The following is a 21,567-nucleotide window of genomic DNA, read 5'->3' on the forward strand; positions in this document are numbered from 1 at the left end:
ATGGGGATTTGTGTCACTATTTTTGCACATAAACTTTTAGTAAATCCACATTCCTAAAGTTTTATACTGCAAGTGAAAGATTCATGTTGTACAATAGCTGTTAACATTTGTTTTTCAATAAGTGCATGTAATCTATATTTCTGATCAATACCATTGTACATTTCCTTCTTGCAATAATAATAGGAACATGCTTTCTTGAATGTAGTTAAACATTATGGTGTTTAGTTTTTCCACTCGAGAAATAAGAATGCTTTGTAGCTATGTTTAAAAAGCTAAATAGCCTACAACAATGTACTTAATTCTGTACACTTTATTTCAACCACTCATATTTTATGCTCAGCATGGCCAATCTCCAAAATCATTCAAATGTGTGCATTGGTAAGGTGTAAATTTATTTGTTCTGAAACATTAAATCCACAAGATCTTTTACAATAAAGACCTTCATTGTAACCGCTTGGTTTGGACCAAGCTACCTTACAACACAGTAAACAGTTCTATTAAATTTATATAATTAACAGTTTGACATTTACAATGATTACTATCATTTTATTCTATTTGCAAGGAAATTTTTATTTTACTCAGATATTCTATTTTATTCTATTTGCAAGTAAATTTTTATTTTATTTTACCCAATTTTTATATATATATATATATATATATATATATATTATTTCTGAATCTGACACTTACAGATAGACATAGGCTGGGTGCCTTCCATAATGACCAGCCTTGCAGGGCAGATGTAGAATCTACAGGATTTTGTTGTCCATGCAAACATTACTAACATGGGTACTAAGTGGAAGCAGACATTCCTAGGTAATAAATAAGTTGATGGTTATAGATGCCCACATTGCAAAGTGAAGTTTTCGACAGACAGATCCCAACTTTTTTCATCCATTTTCGGGGGCAAAATTTACTCTACACCATTTTCTCATATGTACTAGATTATTGGTATATGCTATCACTTGCCCTTGTGATAAATTATACAGCATGTGGGAGAGACAGAGGTCATATTTACTTGATACTCTTGCTCCAAGATGCCTGAATGAGACTAATAATCTCCATTGTTTTCTCTAGACTGATTCTGTGGTCCAAATTAGTCAACTTGTGTGAATATGTCAGTATCCCTTAAGACTAGGTAATCAAGAAAAGTTTTTTTTTCTTTTATATCATGGGCCTTTAATGAGATAATTGTGTCTTGATTTCTAGATACTATGTTAACTCCTTTCTTCTATATTGTACCTAATGAATTATTTTTCTACTGAATTGCAAATTGTACTTTAACTAGGCATTTGTATGTACCAGATTGTTTTAATTTAGGGGTGTGGAGTTTGATTGTACTCCCCCCTGAGCAGTAATAATGGTAGCATGGTCTTTAATCAAGTATATGTAAGTCTATTTGATGTAATTTTTATTTTCAATAAAGGGAATAATGTTTTATCTATTTTGAATAGAATGCTATGTTAATCATCATATATTAATTGTTAAGACATACACATCAGCTCAGTGTCATGCCTGAGGGTTGAGGCTGACCCTGGGACGCCTCAGATATTGGGGTAGATGTATACACAAACTGAGGAGCCCTCAGGGGGTTCTTAGACATGCACTGCAGGTTGAAGAAAGGCTTGAAGGTGTGACCAGAACAACAAAGTAAATTTAAACAAAGTCTTTTATTAAGGCATGTAAGGTGATGGTTTCAATGAGCAGTACTTTTAGCCAGGCAATCATATAAGCTACAGTTAATAATATGAAACTCGACACTCGGAAGTGGAGATTATATTATACTTAACTGGAAAGAATATTCCAATGTTAAGGGCTTTAATTTAACATTGACCATGCTACCTTAATCACAAAATCCAACAAAGATAAACCTACTGTAAGTTGGATATGATGCCTTGGGTTAGTCAATTTAATACTGCTAGCCAGGGGATCAATACATCTCTACAAAATTAAGGCACAAAATCCAGAGCGATAAAGATTTGAAACTAAGCTCCTGCCATGCTATAGGAGAGGGCGCAGTCTTAGAGACATCCTAGTGAAAACAGATGTTTCTAACCATTATGACAATGACATTGTTCATAATGAGGTTAAGAAAGAATGCACTAGATGTGTATGCACCGCATGTCAATTTATGCTTCTTGGCATTACATTCTCTCATCTCCAATCAGGCAAATTGAAGTATATTAACCATAGGTTAAGCTGCACCTCCAGATATGTAATCTACCAATTGATCTGCCCGTGTGGTCTATCATATATCGGTAAATCCAAATGACTATTTAAAGAATGTATGACAGCACATAAATCAGCTATAAGGGCCACTTTGGCCAAAGGTTATAGCAATCAACCAGTGGCAAGGCATTTTTGCAAACATCCACACCCCCTTTCATCACTAAGGTACCGAATGATCGACGACCTCCCACAGACATTGAGAGGTGGTGACAGATCAAAAACATTGGTGCTGTTTGAGACAAGGTGGATATTTCGCTTTGGAACGTTAGCCCTATGAGGCCTTCATAAACACTTAGGTTTGGGTGGCTTTATTTAGATTAGTGTATTTGGATAACCTAATCTTTTCTTCCTTGCTGCTCTTTGTTAGCATAATGCCCTTGTTGGGCTATATAACTATAATATAGTATATATGCTACACTATAAACAAAGCTAGTCTTTTTGACCATAGCCTAATAAATATTACCTTGTGTCCTATACTAAAGGACATTATATTACTTGTTAATATACCAGGATATCAGATGCATGCACTATTATTTATATATAGCTGTATTATTTACGTTTAGTGCTGGGTTGTTCCCATGGGGATGGTCACAAAGATGCCTCGCATTTTGGTGAGGTCATCATTCTGTGCTGCATGACCGGGTCAGTGATCCCACCCTCGGGTTCCAGCGCATGCACTGGGTGTGTTATTTAAGTTAAGACAATGTGCTTGTTGTGTTTAGCCTGACGAAAATGTCACAATAAAGGCATTGAAACGTTGCTTATATTTTTGTATCAACGTGTATACTATATCAAGACGCCTGGAGTGCTGCACCAACCCCCTCCCGTGTATTGTGCATTCACATTGAACAGCAATGTATCTAATAAGGCGAGCTGGATCACAGACTCTCTCTCTCTCTCTCTCTCTCTCTCTATATATATATATATATATATATTTATATATATAGAAAAGAAGTAATACCCTTTCAATGCGCTAGAATTAGTCTATCGGGGCAGCAACTCTATTAGTCCCCCCTATTAGTGGGGGAAGTGGAAGAAATGGAGAAAAAGAAAAAACAGAGTGCGCCCCTAATGTAAATTCCACCACCAGAATACAACCAGAATATCAATGGTAATTCCAGCATAAAAATCACAGTTTTTTATTTAATACAACATTTATTAAAAACATGTAGTTTTCATCTGTGCAGTATAATTCATACAGAAACATGGAACATGGAAATACACCCAACGCGTTTCGTCGATACGACTTCCTCAGGGGTAAAATTTCTATGGTGGTAGAGAAAACTTCATTAGCTATATAATAAATTAAAAAATTTATATTTTATTTAAAATTCATAGATGGACAGGTACATACCCGTATGTTGGTGGGTAGTGAGAATAATCACTCCCGGTATGTAAACCTTCTAAAAAATGGATCCTATGCGGATAATTAATAAATAGTGCTCGGCTGCATCTATAATGTAAATAATGGATAATCAGTTAATAGGTACAAAAGGAGGAGAGCAAGAGAAGATGGAGGAATATACGGGTAATAGGTGCAATTTTTTAGCGCATACCAAATTCCAACTTTATTTTGGATAGTAGATCAAAAATGTAGAAATCCTTCTAGAGGGTCGAATCCTGTAGAGGATCTTAATATTTAAGATTTAAAGCACCACTGCATCTATAATGTGAAATGGTAAATATATAGTATGTAATGATACACGGAGTAAGGTAAAAGATGGAATGAAAATAAAAGGGAATATAGTTTCAAACAGATTTATCACCTACCCAAAATCAGTCTGACAACATTTGAGGGTCCTGGGAGATGAAGAATGAGGACTCCTATAGAATCAATGGGTGAGGGCCAGTCATATTAAATAGAAGCTTTCCAATATATGATTAAACTTTTTTACGTATATATTCTACACTATCGATTTTATGTGGGCAGTTTTAACAAGAATCACAGTAGTTCATAAGGAAGTCCCCGTAACATTCAGAATTTCAGTATAGACATTCCATATCTATGCAATATCACATGGTATCTATGCAATATCACATTCCATATCTATGCAATATCACATGGTATGTATAGCCATCAGTAAGACAGAAAGGGGACATTCTAATATAATTTGATACAGTTTGATACAATCTCTCATGATGTGTATAGCCATCAATGAGATAAATGAGGGACAATGTTACCTCAGACATTCCAAAAACAATGTAACAATCTAGCCTTAGTGAATCCAGCTAGATAATATGATACAATTTTACGGTTCAAAAGTGCACATAGTCATTTGTGCATGTAATAGATGTTAGCATATTACAGTGCCTTTAGGCATTACTAAATACATAATCTATATCACAAGCCACATATACAATTAGAGCAAATCTCAACCATTAACATACCTCTGGGCAAGGGACACAGCAATCCAATAATGAACCAACTGCAGGTAACAGGTGGACAGACTGGCCCAGTATATATAGGGATATTGCGATACGTCACTTCCGGTTTAGGGAAGATGAGGAATATAACATAATATTAGGGGCAAGCCCAGAGCGTATTATGACTGTTAAAGCACCTAACTATGTTATATTCCTCATCTTCCCTAAACCGGAAGTGACGTATCGCAATATCCCTATATATACTGGGCCAGTCTGTCCACCTGTTACCTGCAGTTGGTTCATTATTGGATTGCTGTGTCCCTTGCCCAGAGGTATGTTAATGGTTGAGATTTGCTCTAATTGTATATGTGGCTTGTGATATAGATTATGTATTTAGTAATGCCTAAAGGCACTGTAATATGCTAACATCTATTACATGCACAAATGACTATGTGCACTTTTGAACCGTAAAATTGTATCATATTATCTAGCTGGATTCACTAAGGCTAGATTGTTACATTGTTTTTGGAATGTCTGAGGTAACATTGTCCCTCATTTATCTCATTGATGGCTATACACATCATGAGAGATTGTATCAAACTGTATCAAATTATATTAGAATGTCCCCTTTCTGTCTTACTGATGGCTATACATACCATGTGATATTGCATAGATATGGAATGTGATATTGCATAGATACCATGTGATATTGCATAGATATGGAATGTCTATACTGAAATTCTGAATGTTACGGGGACTTCCTTATGAACTACTGTGATTCTTGTTAAAACTGCCCACATAAAATCGATAGTGTAGAATATATACGTAAAAAAGTTTAATCGTATAGTGTAGAATATATATCGTATAGTGTAGAAAGCTTCTATTTAATATGACTGATTGGCCCTCACCCATTGATTCTATAGGAGTCCTCATTCTTCATCTCCCAGGACCCTCAAATGTTGTCAGACTGATTTTGGGTAGGTGATAAATCTGTTTGAAACTATATTCCCTTTTATTTTCATTCCATCTTTTACCTTACTCCGTGTATCATTACATACTATATATTTACCATTTCACATTATAGATGCAGTGGTGCTTTAAATCTTAAATATTAAGATCCTCTACAGGATTCGACCCTCTAGAAGGATTTCTACATTTTTGATCTACTATCCAAAATAAAGTTGGAATTTGGTATGCGCTAAAAAATTGCACCTATTACCCGTATATTCCTCCATCTTCTCTTGCTCTCCTCCTTTTGTACCTATTAACTGATTATCCATTATTTACATTATAGATGCAGCCGAGCACTATTTATTAATTATCCGCATAGGATCCATTTTTTAGAAGGTTTACATACCGGGAGTGATTATTCTCACTACCCACCAACATACGGGTATGTACCTGTCCATCTATGAATTTTAAATAAAATATAAATTTTTTAATTTATTATATAGCTAATGAAGTTTTCTCTACCACCATAGAAATTTTACCCCTGAGGAAGTCGTATCGACGAAACGCGTTGGGTGTATTTCCATGTTCCATGTTTCTGTATGAATTATACTGCACAGATGAAAACTACATGTTTTTAATAAATGTTGTATTAAATAAAAAACTGTGATTTTTATGCTGGAATTACCATTGATATTCTGGTTGTATTCTGGTGGTGGAATTAACATTAGGGGCGCACTCTGTTTTTTCTTTTTCTCCATATATATATATATATATATATATATATATATATATATATACAGTATAGAAGGACTCTGCTTAACGAGCAGACAAACAGCGGCACTCACTGCACCTTGACAAAGGGGCTAGTCCCCGAAGCGTTGGTCTTTAATACACTTTAAAAAAAAAAAAAAAAAAAACAGTGAGTGCCACTGTTTGTCTACTTGTTCACAGAGTCCTTCTATTAATTCATATCCAGAAGGCACCAGGGTAATTGCCTTATACCAATGGAGTGCCGGACTGTCATTTCATATATATATATATATATATATATATATATATATATATATATATATATATATATATATATATATATATATATATATATACACAGGAATGGAGTCACTCACCAGTCTAGTAGCATTGATCAAATGGTTCAATTGTGCAGCATAGCAAGGTGTACTAGCACACACACACATGCTTTTATATATATATATATATATATATATATATATATATATATATATATATATATATATAGCATATATACTATTCCTGGACAGATTTCTATGTACAGTAGATGGGTGTACCTGGGTCTTACTAGTTTCTGCCGGTTCTGAGCTGTGAAGAAAGCATTGAATATCTTTAATCTAATGCACTAAGTTTCCTTGGCTGACCACTGCATCTACAGTCCAAAAAGTTGCTAATGTGCATTTTCAAAAGAGGTTGAACAATACATTTTGATACCTCAGTGTACGTCTTTGCCTGGAAGAGACCTTGCTGATACAGTATAACTACTGTACCTTGTGTTTTGTTGCTGTGCTCAGACTTGCCAAGGTGTATGACTTGTGACATGAAACTGTCTTCCACAACCACACCTTTGGATCAGAGTTTAATTGTTGCTCTCACAGTTTTAAGCCCGCTACACACCTGTTTCTGTTTCATTTAATGGCTATGTTTCATCTTGCATATGAAAATGATAAATTTTGATCATTATCACCTGTTTAGTGTGATTGGTTAATCATACAACTGATAATATTCCTGCAAACTCCCTTTCTTTGCAAGTGTACCTAGAAGCTTTGATGTTGTTTTAATGGGTGGTCACATGAAATATTGATTTGATTTAGATTTATACTTTGTTTATTCACATATGTTTGTAAAAAAGCAAAGCATTTAAACTGTAAATTCCACAGAAACAACCACATATGTTTGTATAAACGCAAACAACATTCATACTGTACACTCTACAGAAGCATAGCATTGACAATGATGCAATTTTTGATGTATAAAAAGGCTAAAGCAGAACATGGACCAGATAGCAGTTGTGGAAATATGCAAATTCCAATGTTTGTTTCCCTTTTTACTCCACCATGCATTGGAGTGTATTAGTGAAGAGATTAAAATCACTCCAATTTTGATGATTGATGCACCATAAACATTTGCGGTAGCCTAGGGTCTACTCTTGCTACTCTCCTCAAATACAGCTAAACTGAGCCGATGATTTGCAATAGAGAATGCAGCAGCATTCCAGGAGACACCGTTGACACTGATAACATCTTAGCCAACCTGTCTTCATCCTGAAGCTCCTAGGATTAGAATAGCCTTCTCACAAGTCAGTGTTTTCATAGGCTATTGTGAATGCTATTGGTTTCACTCATATGCATTAAGGGTTTCCAGGACTTTTCCTGCATGCATAGTACCAAAACATTGCTCAAATGTGTGGATGATGTCCTGTGATGTCAGCCGTCTGCCCCCAACTCAGATGGTTCCACCCGCATTCCCATGGGTACCCCCAGCAAATATAATTTTTCAGCAGTTGTCAATATCAGAGGGATCTTCTGGCCCCTCTGCACTTTCTAATCCTCTCCCAGTGTGTGCAGCCTGGCAGCACCTCTGAACCAGTGGCTGCAGAAAGGAGCTGCCACCAATTAAACCAGTGCATCCCTCAGTCAGTATGAATAACTATCAGATGTAGTCAGGAACTAACCATCATAGAGCCTGTCATTCAGCATCTCCACTGATTATTATCACTTATTGATTTGCTGATATATTTAGAAAATCTATTTTTTATTATTTTTAAATACATGAATTACTAAGGCTAAAAATGGTCCTGGATAGGTGGTGAAACTATTTTCGGTACTTCTGTACTTTCACGGCGCCAGCATGGCGCCATGCTGGCGCCGTGAAAGTAAAGAAGTACCCTATTTTCCCTCTGCCGCACAATTAACACCACCCTCTATCACCCATTATTCAGAGTCAGGGCCAGTGGTAGGGTTTTTGGCATCCCCCCACAAATTATAATGCTTTTCTGTTGGAATTACTGTGCAGAGTCAAGGTGGAGGTAGAACTAGTTCATCCTCACCATCCTCAGCTCCACCAAGGAATTACTGTGAATAATAATTTCAAGGATAATTTTAATTCTGGGTTTCCAATTAGGGATGGCTAATTATTATAAATAATTTCAAAATGTTTAAAGTTCAAATGTATGAACAGTATTAAAGGGATGGTCATTGACCAGCTATGACCTGCAAACATCAATGGTCTGTGAGTGGTAAGCATGTGTTTTTCTTAATTCATTGAGGTCGGACACCTCTGTCGAATCATCAATTGCTGCAGTATGTAGCCCTCCATGTCAAGAAAACATTGCTGCAATCTGCACATATACATAACTCGGATTCGGTATGAAATCCCAACGGTTAAAATCCCAAATGGGTCATAATCCCGACAAGGACAAAATCCCGACAAGGACAAAATCCCGACATTTAAAATCCCGACAAGGACAAAATCACGACATTTAAAATCCCGACCGGGTCAAAATACAGACATATAGAATGTACAGGTGAAACAGTCAACATGACTTTCCGTCGTCAGGTCGCGAGGTCGACATGGGGTTTTCACTGTTTTTTGACCCGAAAGTCGACACAGTCGACATGGACACAGTTGGAAGTGAACCGCAGCCCCTCGCATAGCTCGCTTCGCTTACAATGCTTCGGGCACGGTGCCTCGCTGCACTCGGCACACTATTTTATTCTCCCACCATGCCCTAGTGGATGGTAGGGCATGAAATACCGCCTGTCGGCACATGTCGGGTCAAAAAACAGTGAAAAAAACCATGTCGACCTTGCGACCTGTCGACGGAAAGTCATGTTGACTGTTTCACCTGTACATTCTATATGTCGGTATTTTGACCCTGTCGGGATTTTAAATGTCGGGATTTTGTCCTTGTCGGGATTTTAAATGTCGGGATTTTATCCTTGTCGGGATTTTGTCCTTGTCGGTATTATGACCCATTCAGAATTTTGACCCTGTCGGGATTTTGACTGCATCCCCATAACTCAATTGATTGTTAATGGTTTTTCTAATATGGTTTAAAACCATAAATTATTGATGGCAAAGCTGTCAGTCCATCAGTAAATTATAACATAAAAATATTGCTATTTTCATAATATTCTGTGTTTACAGTCCTTTTTTTAAACTCAGTTGTATACGTTTTAAATAGATGCTTTCAAATCAATCCTAAAACATATATATATATATATATATATATATATATATATATATATATATAAAATTTCTTAGCATATATTGGTGAAAAAGTGTATATTGCATTTAAGTGGTTAAATTCAATGACTAATAACAGCATTGTTTTTAGTCTCATGCTTGTAACTGCTTGGTCTCCTGCAGTGATTTCACTTGTCCAGCAGCTATATATACATTTTCTGAAATGTTTTTCAATTGGACACTTAATTGAAGAACTATACCAGCCAGCATCCCTTCTAATTAGCTGTAAACATTACACTTTACCACAGTAAGAACAAGCTCCCTTGAGGTTGCACTGCTTGAGAAGATGAAGAAACATGCTTAATATAGACTGTATTTCAGCCAACAATAATTACTTATTAACAACCCTCTTCTGTATTGCTCTGCAAATTTTCAAAGCTTTGTGTTCAATCGAAATCTCACTTAATTTAAAGAAAAAATATAACTTACTGTTTTTCATTAGTCTGAGAGAATGTGTCAGAATCAGAATATACCAGGGTATATAACGATGCAGCCTTCTTGTTTGTGGAATTTTATTTAAAATCATGCCAAAAGCATTATAAGTTGTGTTTTGACAGTTTATCAAGATATTTTCAAAGGAGGAAAAAAGCACAGAGTACTTGCAGATGGTACGCTTCAACTTATTTAGTATATATATATATATATATATATATATATATATATATATATATATATATATATATGGAAAGAAATGAAGAGAGATACTGGCGACCAATTATTGTGAATTTAAAGGATATGAGAAATATATAAATATATAAAAAGTAATTTATTTGGATGACAAGATATAGTAAAAAAACAATAAGACAGCTATGCATACATATGAATGATAGGATTTATATATAAAAAATGGAGGGATAAAAAATGGGGAATTTTGGATAAAATGACACTTGAATCTAAAAATAGAGGACCTACGGATAAAAAAGGGGTTCAAATATAAAAACACATATATATAAAAGTTAAGATATAAAAGAATCCTTAACTTTGTGAGGTAGTAGGAGGTAGGTGATCCAACGCGTTTCGTCAAACTGACTTCTTCAAGGGCTGGAGAACAAGTGATGTCTGGCATGTATTTATACCTATATGTCAGCCAGGGGGATGTGACATCACTTCCTGCTAATTATATATATTAAAAAGGCTGTGCAGGCTTATACATAAAAGTGGGACTGTGTAAACATATGCAAGGTGAACTGGGACTCTGGTGAGCAAAAACGCTATATTTATAACTTATTTATACAACTGAGAACAGTGATAATAAATAAAGTCCGTTTAGTGTGGCACTTCCGCCACGCTTCCGGCATCCTCATATTAGTACTGCGCATGCGCGGCTTTCAGGCGTCCTGGATCTGTGACCTTCTTTATCCAGTGCGCATGTGCCGCCTTGTTGCAGGGCTTGATGGATCATCTTAAGGCTCTTGCGTATAGGTCTGTTATAGCGGGTGCCGGCGGCCATTTTGTGGAGGCTTTCTTTCTGTGTGAATATCATATTTCGGCCATCTTCTTGAAGCTTATCAAGCCGGGGGATTTCCCATATGAAAATATACAAAGGAACATAGTAACTATAACGATTCCAGGCTATATACTTAGGTGATTGTAACGATTCCAGGCTATATACTTAGGTGATTGATTCTTAATCCAGATCATAATCTTATTCATGGTGACTTTTACTTATAAAATTAAAGTGGTACTATGATAAACCGAGTGAACGTTAATGGAAATAAATTGGTGATTGCAGTGTTTCTATGCTGATTAGCAAGCTATAGAACTATAGAAGAAATACAATAGTGATACTTTTATGGTATTAATACTTTTAAACAGTGTACATTGTCACTAAATGTTTAATATTATAGTAGCTGGGTGAGCAAGAGAGTGCTAAAGTGCTAGAGTGCTAGTAATTGTATAATATTTATATTTATATTTTTATAAAGTGTACATTGTCACTAAATATTTAGTATTATAGTGGGTGTGTAAGCAAGAGAGTGCTAAAGTGCTAGAGTGCTAAGGTGCTACTAATTGTATGAACCATATGGTTTCGCTCGTACGAACTCCCTGTTTTGGTGCTACAGCACCAGGTTTTCCCAAGAGGTCTCCCATCTTGGTACTGACCTGGCCCAACACTGCTTAGCTTCCAAGATCGGACGAGATTGGGCGTCACAAGTGTGGTATGACTGTAGACAAATGCAAACAAACATCTGGAGGTTTGAGTACTTTATTAAGTTCTTACAATATACTATATATATTAATAGTGAAGCGTGAATCAGAAGTGTAAAATGAAAGATAAAAGAATAAAAGAATAAACGAATAAATTAGAACCAGGATGACCTTATAAGAATGGCGCTATTTCATAGTTGTCATTAAAACCCAAGGGATGTAAGGTGTTCAATTCAAATATCCAAAACATTTCCCGTTGGGATAGTTTTTTCGCCAAGTCGCCACCTCTTGGTCCAAGCTTAACCCATTCTATGGCTTTGAAGGTCAGTCCCTCGGGGTTAGCATTGTGATGGTTCTCGAAATGTTTGTATAGAGCGTGGCTGTCGATTTTATTCTTTATATTTCTGCTGTGCTCTTGAATTCTCAGTTTAAGAAGTCTTTTTGTCTTGCCAACATATTTGAGATGACAGGGGCATTCCAGAAGATATATGACGGATGAGGTGTTACAGTTCATAAAGTCTTTGATACGGTATTCTTTAGTGTCATTGTGGTTGGTGAATGATTTTCGGGTGGGGTGAACAAATCTGCAAATATTACATTTTCCACATTTATATGAACCAGTGCATTTCAGACCAGGGTGAGATTGGGTGTTTTTTGTTGTGAGTAGGCTAGGTGCTAGAAGATCTTTCAAATTTTTTGATTTTCTGAAGATTACTTCAGGATGTGGTGGAAGTATTTCTTTAAGAATCGGATCCATAAGTAACAAGTTCCAGTGTTTTTTCAGGCTCTGTTTTATTGTATGCTCATGTTGGTTGAAGGTGGTGATGAAGGCTATATGTTCTTTATCCTCCTTTTTTGTTTTGTATTCAAGCAGGTGTTCTCTTTCGACGTTCATCACTTTTGTTCTTGCGTTCTGAAGAATTGTATTGGGGTATTCTTTTTCTTCAAATCTTTTTGTGTACATCTCGAGCTGGGTTTCACAATCCTCATAGCTGCTGCAATTTCTTTTAATACGATTGAATTGAGAGTACGGTATGTTCTCTTTCCACTTTCGTAAATGATTACTCTTAAAGTGCAAGTAGCTATTGGTGTCGACTTGTTTGATGTAGTTTCTCGTAATCACCTTAGAATCTTCCCCTGTCAGAACCAGATCCAGGAACTCAATATCAGATTTATTGATTTTGGACGTGAAACGCAAATTCATTTGGTTGCCTTCAATGTATTTCATAAAATCCATAAAAAGTTCTTCGCCTCCTTCCCAAACAATTAAAATGTCATCGATATATCTTTTATAAAACCTGACATTATCTTTAAAAACATGGTCTGTGTGTATAAAACGTTTTTCCCAACTTCCCAACTTATCAGCGTCGCTCCGGTCTTATAGCAGGACAATGTAGAGAAAATCACGCCATGCACAGGGTTTCGCTGTACACGTGTATTGAACATCAACAGGGGGTTGAAGCATGTAAAGAGTTTATGGAAGAGGACCCAACGCTCACCCCACAACACAAAAATTTCATATGTGACCTCATGAATTTTATCCTAAGTCACAATTATTTTAAATTTTTGGACCAGTTTTATCTTCAAAAATGTGGTACAGCGATGGGCACGATCTTTGCACCCAGCTTCGCAAATCTTTTTATGGGAAGTTGGGAAAAACGTTTTATACACACAGACCATGTTTTTAAAGATAATGTCAGGTTTTATAAAAGATATATTGATGACATTTTAATTGTTTGGGAAGGAGGCGAAGAACTTTTTATGGATTTTATGAAATACATTGAAGGCAACCAAATGAATTTGCGTTTCACGTCCAAAATCAATAAATCTGATATTGAGTTCCTGGATCTGGTTCTGACAGGGGAAGATTCTAAGGTGATTACGAGAAACTACATCAAACAAGTCGACACCAATAGCTACTTGCACTTTAAGAGTAATCATTTACGAAAGTGGAAAGAGAACATACCGTACTCTCAATTCAATCGTATTAAAAGAAATTGCAGCAGCTATGAGGATTGTGAAACCCAGCTCGAGATGTACACAAAAAGATTTGAAGAAAAAGAATACCCCAATACAATTCTTCAGAACGCAAGAACAAAAGTGATGAACGTCGAAAGAGAACACCTGCTTGAATACAAAACAAAAAAGGAGGATAAAGAACATATAGCCTTCATCACCACCTTCAACCAACATGAGCATACAATAAAACAGAGCCTGAAAAAACACTGGAACTTGTTACTTATGGATCCGATTCTTAAAGAAATACTTCCACCACATCCTGAAGTAATCTTCAGAAAATCAAAAAATTTGAAAGATCTTCTAGCACCTAGCCTACTCACAACAAAAAACACCCAATCTCACCCTGGTCTGAAATGCACTGGTTCATATAAATGTGGAAAATGTAATATTTGCAGATTTGTTCACCCCACCCGAAAATCATTCACCAACCACAATGACACTAAAGAATACCGTATCAAAGACTTTATGAACTGTAACACCTCATCCGTCATATATCTTCTGGAATGCCCCTGTCATCTCAAATATGTTGGCAAGACAAAAAGACTTCTTAAACTGAGAATTCAAGAGCACAGCAGAAATATAAAGAATAAAATCGACAGCCACGCTCTATACAAACATTTCGAGAACCATCACAATGCTAACCCCGAGGGACTGACCTTCAAAGCCATAGAATGGGTTAAGCTTGGACCAAGAGGCGGCGACTTGGCGAAAAAACTATCCCAACGGGAAATGTTTTGGATATTTGAATTGAACACCTTACATCCCTTGGGTTTTAATGACAACTATGAAATAGCGCCATTCTTATAAGGTCATCCTGGTTCTAATTTATTCGTTTATTCTTTTATTCTTTTATCTTTCATTTTACACTTCTGATTCACGCTTCACTATTAATATATATAGTATATTGTAAGAACTTAATAAAGTACTCAAACCTCCAGATGTTTGTTTGCATTTGTCTACAGTCATACCACACTTGTGACGCCCAATCTCGTCCGATCTTGGAAGCTAAGCAGTGTTGGGCCAGGTCAGTACCAAGATGGGAGACCTCTTGGGAAAACCTGGTGCTGTAGCACCAAAACAGGGAGTTCGTACGAGCGAAACCATATGGTTCATACAATTAGTAGCACCTTAGCACTCTAGCACTTTAGCACTCTCTTGCTTACACACCCACTATAATACTAAATATTTAGTGACAATGTACACTTTATAAAAATATAAATATAAATATTATACAATTACTAGCACTCTAGCACTTTAGCACTCTCTTGCTCACCCAGCTACTATAATATTAAACATTTAGTGACAATGTACACTGTTTAAAAGTATTAATACCATAAAAGTATCACTATTGTATTTCTTCTATAGTTCTATAGCTTGCTAATCAGCATAGAAACACTGCAATCACCAATTTATTTCCATTAACGTTCACTCGGTTTATCATAGTACCACTTTAATTTTATAAGTAAAAGTCACCATGAATAAGATTATGATCTGGATTAAGAATCAATCACCTAAGTATATAGCCTGGAATCGTTACAATCACCTAAGTATATAGCCTGGAATCGTTATAGTTACTATGTTCCTTTGTATATTTTCATATGGGAAATCCCCCGGCTTGATAAGCTTCAAGAAGATGGCCGAAATATGATATTCACACAGAAAGAAAGCCTCCACAAAATGGCCGCCGGCACCCGCTATAACAGACCTATACGCAAGAGCCTTAAGATGATCCATCAAGCCCTGCAACAAGGCGGCACATGCGCACTGGATAAAGAAGGTCACAGATCCAGGACGCCTGAAAGCCGCGCATGCGCAGTACTAATATGAGGATGCCGGAAGCGTGGCGGAAGTGCCACACTAAACGGACTTTATTTATTATCACTGTTCTCAGTTGTATAAATAAGTTATAAATATAGCGTTTTTGCTCACCAGAGTCCCAGTTCACCTTGCATATGTTTACACAGTCCCACTTTTATGTATAAGCCTGCACAGCCTTTTTAATATATATAATTAGCAGGAAGTGATGTCACATCCCCCTGGCTGACATATAGGTATAAATACATGCCAGACATCACTTGTTCTCCAGCCCTTGAAGAAGTCAGTTCGACGAAACGCGTTGGGTCACCTACCTCCTACTACCTCACAAAGTTAAGGATTCTTTTATATCTTAACTTTTATATATATGTGTTTTTATATTTGAACCCCTTTTTTATCCGTAGGTCCTCTATTTTTAGATTCAAGTGTCATTTTATCCAAAATTCCCCATTTTTTATCCCTCCATTTTTTATATATAAATCCTATCATTCATATGTATGCATAGCTGTCTTATTGTTTTTTTACTATATCTTGTCATCCAAATAAATTACTTTTTATATATTTATATATTTCTCATATCCTTTAAATTCACAATAATTGGTCGCCAGTATCTCTCTTCATTTCTTTCCATAACTCTATAAGTAACATACTATTACTTTTATTGAAAGATAGGCTGACACCTTTATAATACAAGGGAATATTGTTGTGATACTTCTATTTATCTAGCACAAGTGGCGCCTCTTTTCCAAAACAACTATATATATATATATATATATATATATATATATATATATGTGTGTGTGTGTATATATAGATGTCTTGATAAAGGGCACACAGCCCGAAACGTCGACACACTTTCCAGTGTTGGTGTTATTTATTTGATCACCGTATACTAAATTTAAAAACCTCAGGAGTGCCAGCGGAAATTCTATCAGCATCAGGGGTATTATAAAATGCTGTGTGTCCCCATGAAAATGTTGGGCATTCCCCTGAAAATGCAGGTGTGAAATTTGCCTGCTCTGGGCATGCGGCTAACTTCACATGACATCAGTGCCCACCCCCAATTTGGCGATCAGTGGGCAAGAGAAAAGTCAGTCCAGACTGACATTTATCTGTGAACAACAGAAAAATCATTACATGGTGAGCGACCATGAATATTTGGCCAGGCGGCCACATGCGAGGGTATGTGTTTGTGTACACATCCCTTTGCATGCTACTGAGGTGAGTTGGGTGGCTAGGGGGTGAGGTTGTTCATAGGGGTTCCGCTTACCTGCTAGCTGGGTAGCGAATATACCCTACCTAGCGAGTGGGTCTAAATCAGTCCTTATGTGCCAAGTGTTATTAAACTCTGACATATTACCACAACATCATTATATATAGTGTGTTGATCCACATAGAAAAAAAAAATATATATATATAGAGAGAGAGTACTGTATGAGCTGGCACTCCTTGTATGTGTGCTGATGCCCAGGTGCCTCCAAAGGAATAGGTACAAATTGCAAAGAGATGCGGCACTCAAAGGGTCTTGTTATAAACACTTTTTGTATTTTCAAAGTAATACGCAATAGATACATACAATCCATGGGTATTAACCCCGACGTTTCAATGCCGTTTATAGCATTTTGCTCAAGGGCCCATGTGTCTGTTAAGCAATGCAAACCATTGCTTAACAGACACATGGGCCCTTGAGGAAAATGCCATAAACGGCATTGAAACGTCGGGGTTAATACCCATGGATTGTATGTATCTACTGCGTATTACTTTGAAAATACAAAAAGTGTTTATAACAAGACCCTTTGAGTGCCGCATCTCTTTGCAATTTGTATATATATATATAAGAAACAAGCTGCTGCTGGACGGCACTCGCACACACAACAAATTCAAGTAATCAGAAAAGAAGAGTCTACACACGGAGGTGCAGTCGACGTTTCGGGTCTCTGACCCTTTATCAAGACAGAGATAGAAAAGCCTTTTGGCTTGACAAAAACTCTAATAAAAGAGTTGAAACGTTGCTGTAAGAAACCCTGTGCATGGCGTGATTTTCTCTACATTGTCCTGCTATAAGACCGGAGTGACGCTGATATTACTGAGATATATATATATATATATATATATATATAAAGATATTGGTACCTGCACTCGCACACACCAGGAGACAAATTTATGGGGTGCCCCAAGGTCACACCGTAGTGTGCCAAATACACAATCCAAATTCCCCTTGTGGGGGGAAGCAAGGAGCACTCGCCAATGTAGTAAAGAATTTTCTATTAATTCAAAAAAAGACAAAAATAGCACAAAAAGTATATGTCCAAAGAATTACCTCTTCCGACGTTTCGATCCTGCTTAGGACCTTTTTCAAGGAGAGTTTGAAGCAAAATCACGATCACAAAAAAGTCACAAAAAAGTCAAAATAGGGCCACCAGTACAGAGGTTAATCAGCTGCTGCTGTCTTACACCTACTGACAAGCCGCCCCGTCCCGGGTTTATATACCCATTCTAAGCGCCAAAGTCAAATTGAGGGAGCCTCCCTGTGTGCACAGCGGCGTGTAATTATCTCCGTCGCGTGCGTCAGGCAGGGGCTTCCGGTCCATGGAACACAAGCGGCTTGCCGGCTTCCGCCAGGTGACCCGCAAGCTGTTTCCATGTACACAGATCCTCCTGCCCGTGCCACGTCCAGTGATGCAGCCGTCGGCACTAGAGAGTATTGCTCTTATGAATAAGACAAGCCCACATCCTATATGTTGAGAAGCATAGTATGACAATAGCTGTGTGACAGTATTAGTGCCTACGTTTCATACCTATATGACAAGAAGCAGAATCTATGAACCTGTGCATTTAAACGTATGTGTTATGCTGCTACTGTATACACCGCGGACAAAGAGAGTGATATAGGCAGGCTATGTATATACAGGCTAGGTGAAGATTAGGTATAGGATGGGGTTTGAAGTCTATGGGGTAGGTTTTATTTAAAAAAGGGGCGTGGGTAAGACCGGGACTGAGGTGATACACAATCATATAACACACTGTTTTATAATGAAGTAAAACAAGAAAAAAGAGGAAAAAATTCTGGCAACAATATGTACTGACATTAGCAAGAATGGGAATATATACAAAAATTTAGAAAAAATTAGAAAAAATCACATAGACTATGAGTCCATGTCAAAAAGAGATCAACCCGCAAAAATGATGAAAAAAATGCTGAAAAAAGCTGAAAAAAGCTCAAAAATTTAGAAAAATGGAAAAATAGGAAAATGAGGGTCATGAGTCACCATCTGATCAGAATCGTCCAAGTGATCCAATAAATATTGTTGTCAAGATGAAGTCTCCGGATGGTCTATGTTCATCTTAGAAAGACAGAAAGTGGATTGCTCTCATTCATCCCCCTGGGGGAGATAGTGTCCAGAGTGTGAATCCATTTGCTTTCACACTTTCGTAGTTGTAGTCCCCTGTCTCCACCGCGTGGGGAGGGGGGGGATCCAATCTATAAGTCGACATCTCAGTGTTGAGTTTGGTGACCGGCCTGCAAGAAATGACGGGGAACAGGTTGCTCTGCCTTTCTAGTTTCGATGGCCGTTCTGAGGGAGTGGCGATGGTTTGCCATTCTTTCTGTAAATTTCCTCGAGGTCATGCCGACATATGTAAGGCCTCAGGGACATTGCAAGGTTTAGATGACATGGTCAAGCTTACAGTGCAATCAGTATTTTATCTTGATGGGTTTTCCTGTGTGTGGGTGTGGAAATGTTGGACCCGTTAGCATGCTGTTACAGGTCGTACATCCAGTACATTTGTAGAAGCCAGGTTTCCTGCTGTGTAGCCAGGTGACACCTGGATCACCAGTGGGGTTCGCCAATGGTCGCATTAGGATTTGTTTCAGATTTGGGCCCCTTCGGTATGCCATCATGGGTGGTCCATAATGGTGAAGTTTGAGTGCATTATCAGAGGCTATGATGGGCCAGTGGTGTCTTATACTCTTCTGGATCTGGTGGGAGGTATGGTCGTAGGTGTTAACAAAGATCATCCGATCTTTCTTCTGTTTGTCAGGGATTTTTGGATTGACATCCCCAAGGTTCCTTTTCCTCATGTTGGTCCTTGCTTTGTGAAGGCAGCGATTAATCGTGTCAATGTGGTAACCTCGTTGTAGGAATTTCTCGGACATCGTCTTGAGTTGTATCTCCATTGTAGTGGGGTCAGTATTGTTCCAAATGACTCTCATAAATTGGGAGACCGGGAGGTTTTCTTTAAGCGTGGGTGGATGTTGACTGGAGTTGAGTAGCAATGTGTTGCGATCTGTTTCCTTATTATAAAGGCAATTTTGTAATTTTCCATCGATATTGGTGATGTTTATGTCCAAAAAATTGATGGACAAAGCATCAACCTGGTACGTGAACCTCACTGGGTGCCCCATTTGATTTAAGTGATTTGTCATTGATTCGAATTCAGCCCGGGTTCCATTCCAAAGTACAAAAACATCATCGATGTAACACTTGTATAGCAAGAGATGCTGTTGATATGCAGGGTAGATATATGTTGTTTCGTAGTCTGTCATGTACAGGCATGCATAAGATGGGGCCAAATTGGACCCCATTGCAGTACCAGCTATCTGCACATAGTACGCAATAGAAATTTTGGTTATAACCTGGAGACCTGGACAGATATCCTATGATGTTAATTTGGTGCTGAGAACATTCTATAGAACAATTGAAATTCAACATTGTCATCGCTGACACGCAGCTTCCGGAGCTTTTACAAAGCATTACAGACTCATGATCGCCGGGGCTTAAAAGCATTTATCCAGGTTCTCTGGGTCCACCTTCAAATATATACATTAGAGGGCTTGATCAACTTATGTATATTACAACACAGTCCTCATTGGGAGGTCCACGGCCAGATGTAAAGAAGCGGGTTTCCATGGCAACGGACGCCCATGAATATGAATATACATTATTTTAATTATTTTAAATATGTTGAATTTCAATTGTTCTATAGAATGTTTTAACTAAACTACCTACATCTAGGCTAAAACATATATTTAGAGTTAATTTTATGGAAAATAGACAGTATTGAAAAATTGCACATGTCATTTCCTGTCTTTTTCCCATTGGCTGTTCATCACATAAATATGGGCTTCAAGGTCATCCTGACCGAAACGTGTAGATCCTGTCAGAGGAGAGTGAACAGCCACACTTTTTGGATGTATGTATTGTTTTTATTCAAGTTTTAGTAATTCTTTTTTGGTTTTGTTTGAAAAATTTTTTGGACTTTGGTCTCTGTCCCCATAATTTTTTTATGGATTAAAACTTTGTGGAAATACCATTTTATCAAAACTGGTTCCCTGGCTCTGTATGGTGAAACTATCCAGCAATATTTAAAATATTGGAAAAGAAACCGCTACGGGCATTTGCCCCCCATTAAAAGGGGGGAGTAAGGTACGCCTTTCCTTAAGGTGGTTTAAATCCTTATGGAAATTAAAATCCTGCTACATCCAATTACATTGGGATATCTCCTATGTTTTATATACTTTGGGGCATTGGAGCTATCGGGTCTGTAGAGACACAGTTGATGTCACTCAACCTTCTAATCTGCACTAAGTAGAAACATATATAAAAGAAACCTTTATAGGTTTGAAAATCACAGACTACACCGTGAGTAGGGGTACGCCCTTCTTTTCAACAAAAAGAACCTTTATATATGTTCTCCATCTAACTTACACGTAAGTGAGGTACACTGTCAAAATATATCATTTTTGTTCAGCTGCCCACTCTT

General features: G+C 37.2%; 2 non-coding genes across 2 annotated transcripts; one reads left to right on the plus strand and one right to left on the minus strand.

Annotated features, from left to right (window-relative positions):
* Positions 1-11,876: 11,876 nt before the first annotated feature.
* LOC146016583 (5S ribosomal RNA) lies at positions 11,877-11,995 on the minus strand. Its single transcript, XR_014449470.1, has one exon. It is a non-coding gene; the product is annotated as a 5S ribosomal RNA (ribosomal RNA).
* A 2,948-nt stretch (positions 11,996-14,943) lies between these two features.
* LOC146016584 (5S ribosomal RNA) lies at positions 14,944-15,062 on the plus strand. Its single transcript, XR_014449471.1, has one exon. It is a non-coding gene; the product is annotated as a 5S ribosomal RNA (ribosomal RNA).
* Positions 15,063-21,567: the final 6,505 nt, after the last annotated feature.

Source organism: Crinia signifera, chromosome 6 (genome assembly GCF_055691185.1).
Source record: "Crinia signifera chromosome 6, ASM5569118v1, whole genome shotgun sequence".
Taxonomy (NCBI): Eukaryota; Metazoa; Chordata; class Amphibia; order Anura; family Myobatrachidae; genus Crinia; species Crinia signifera.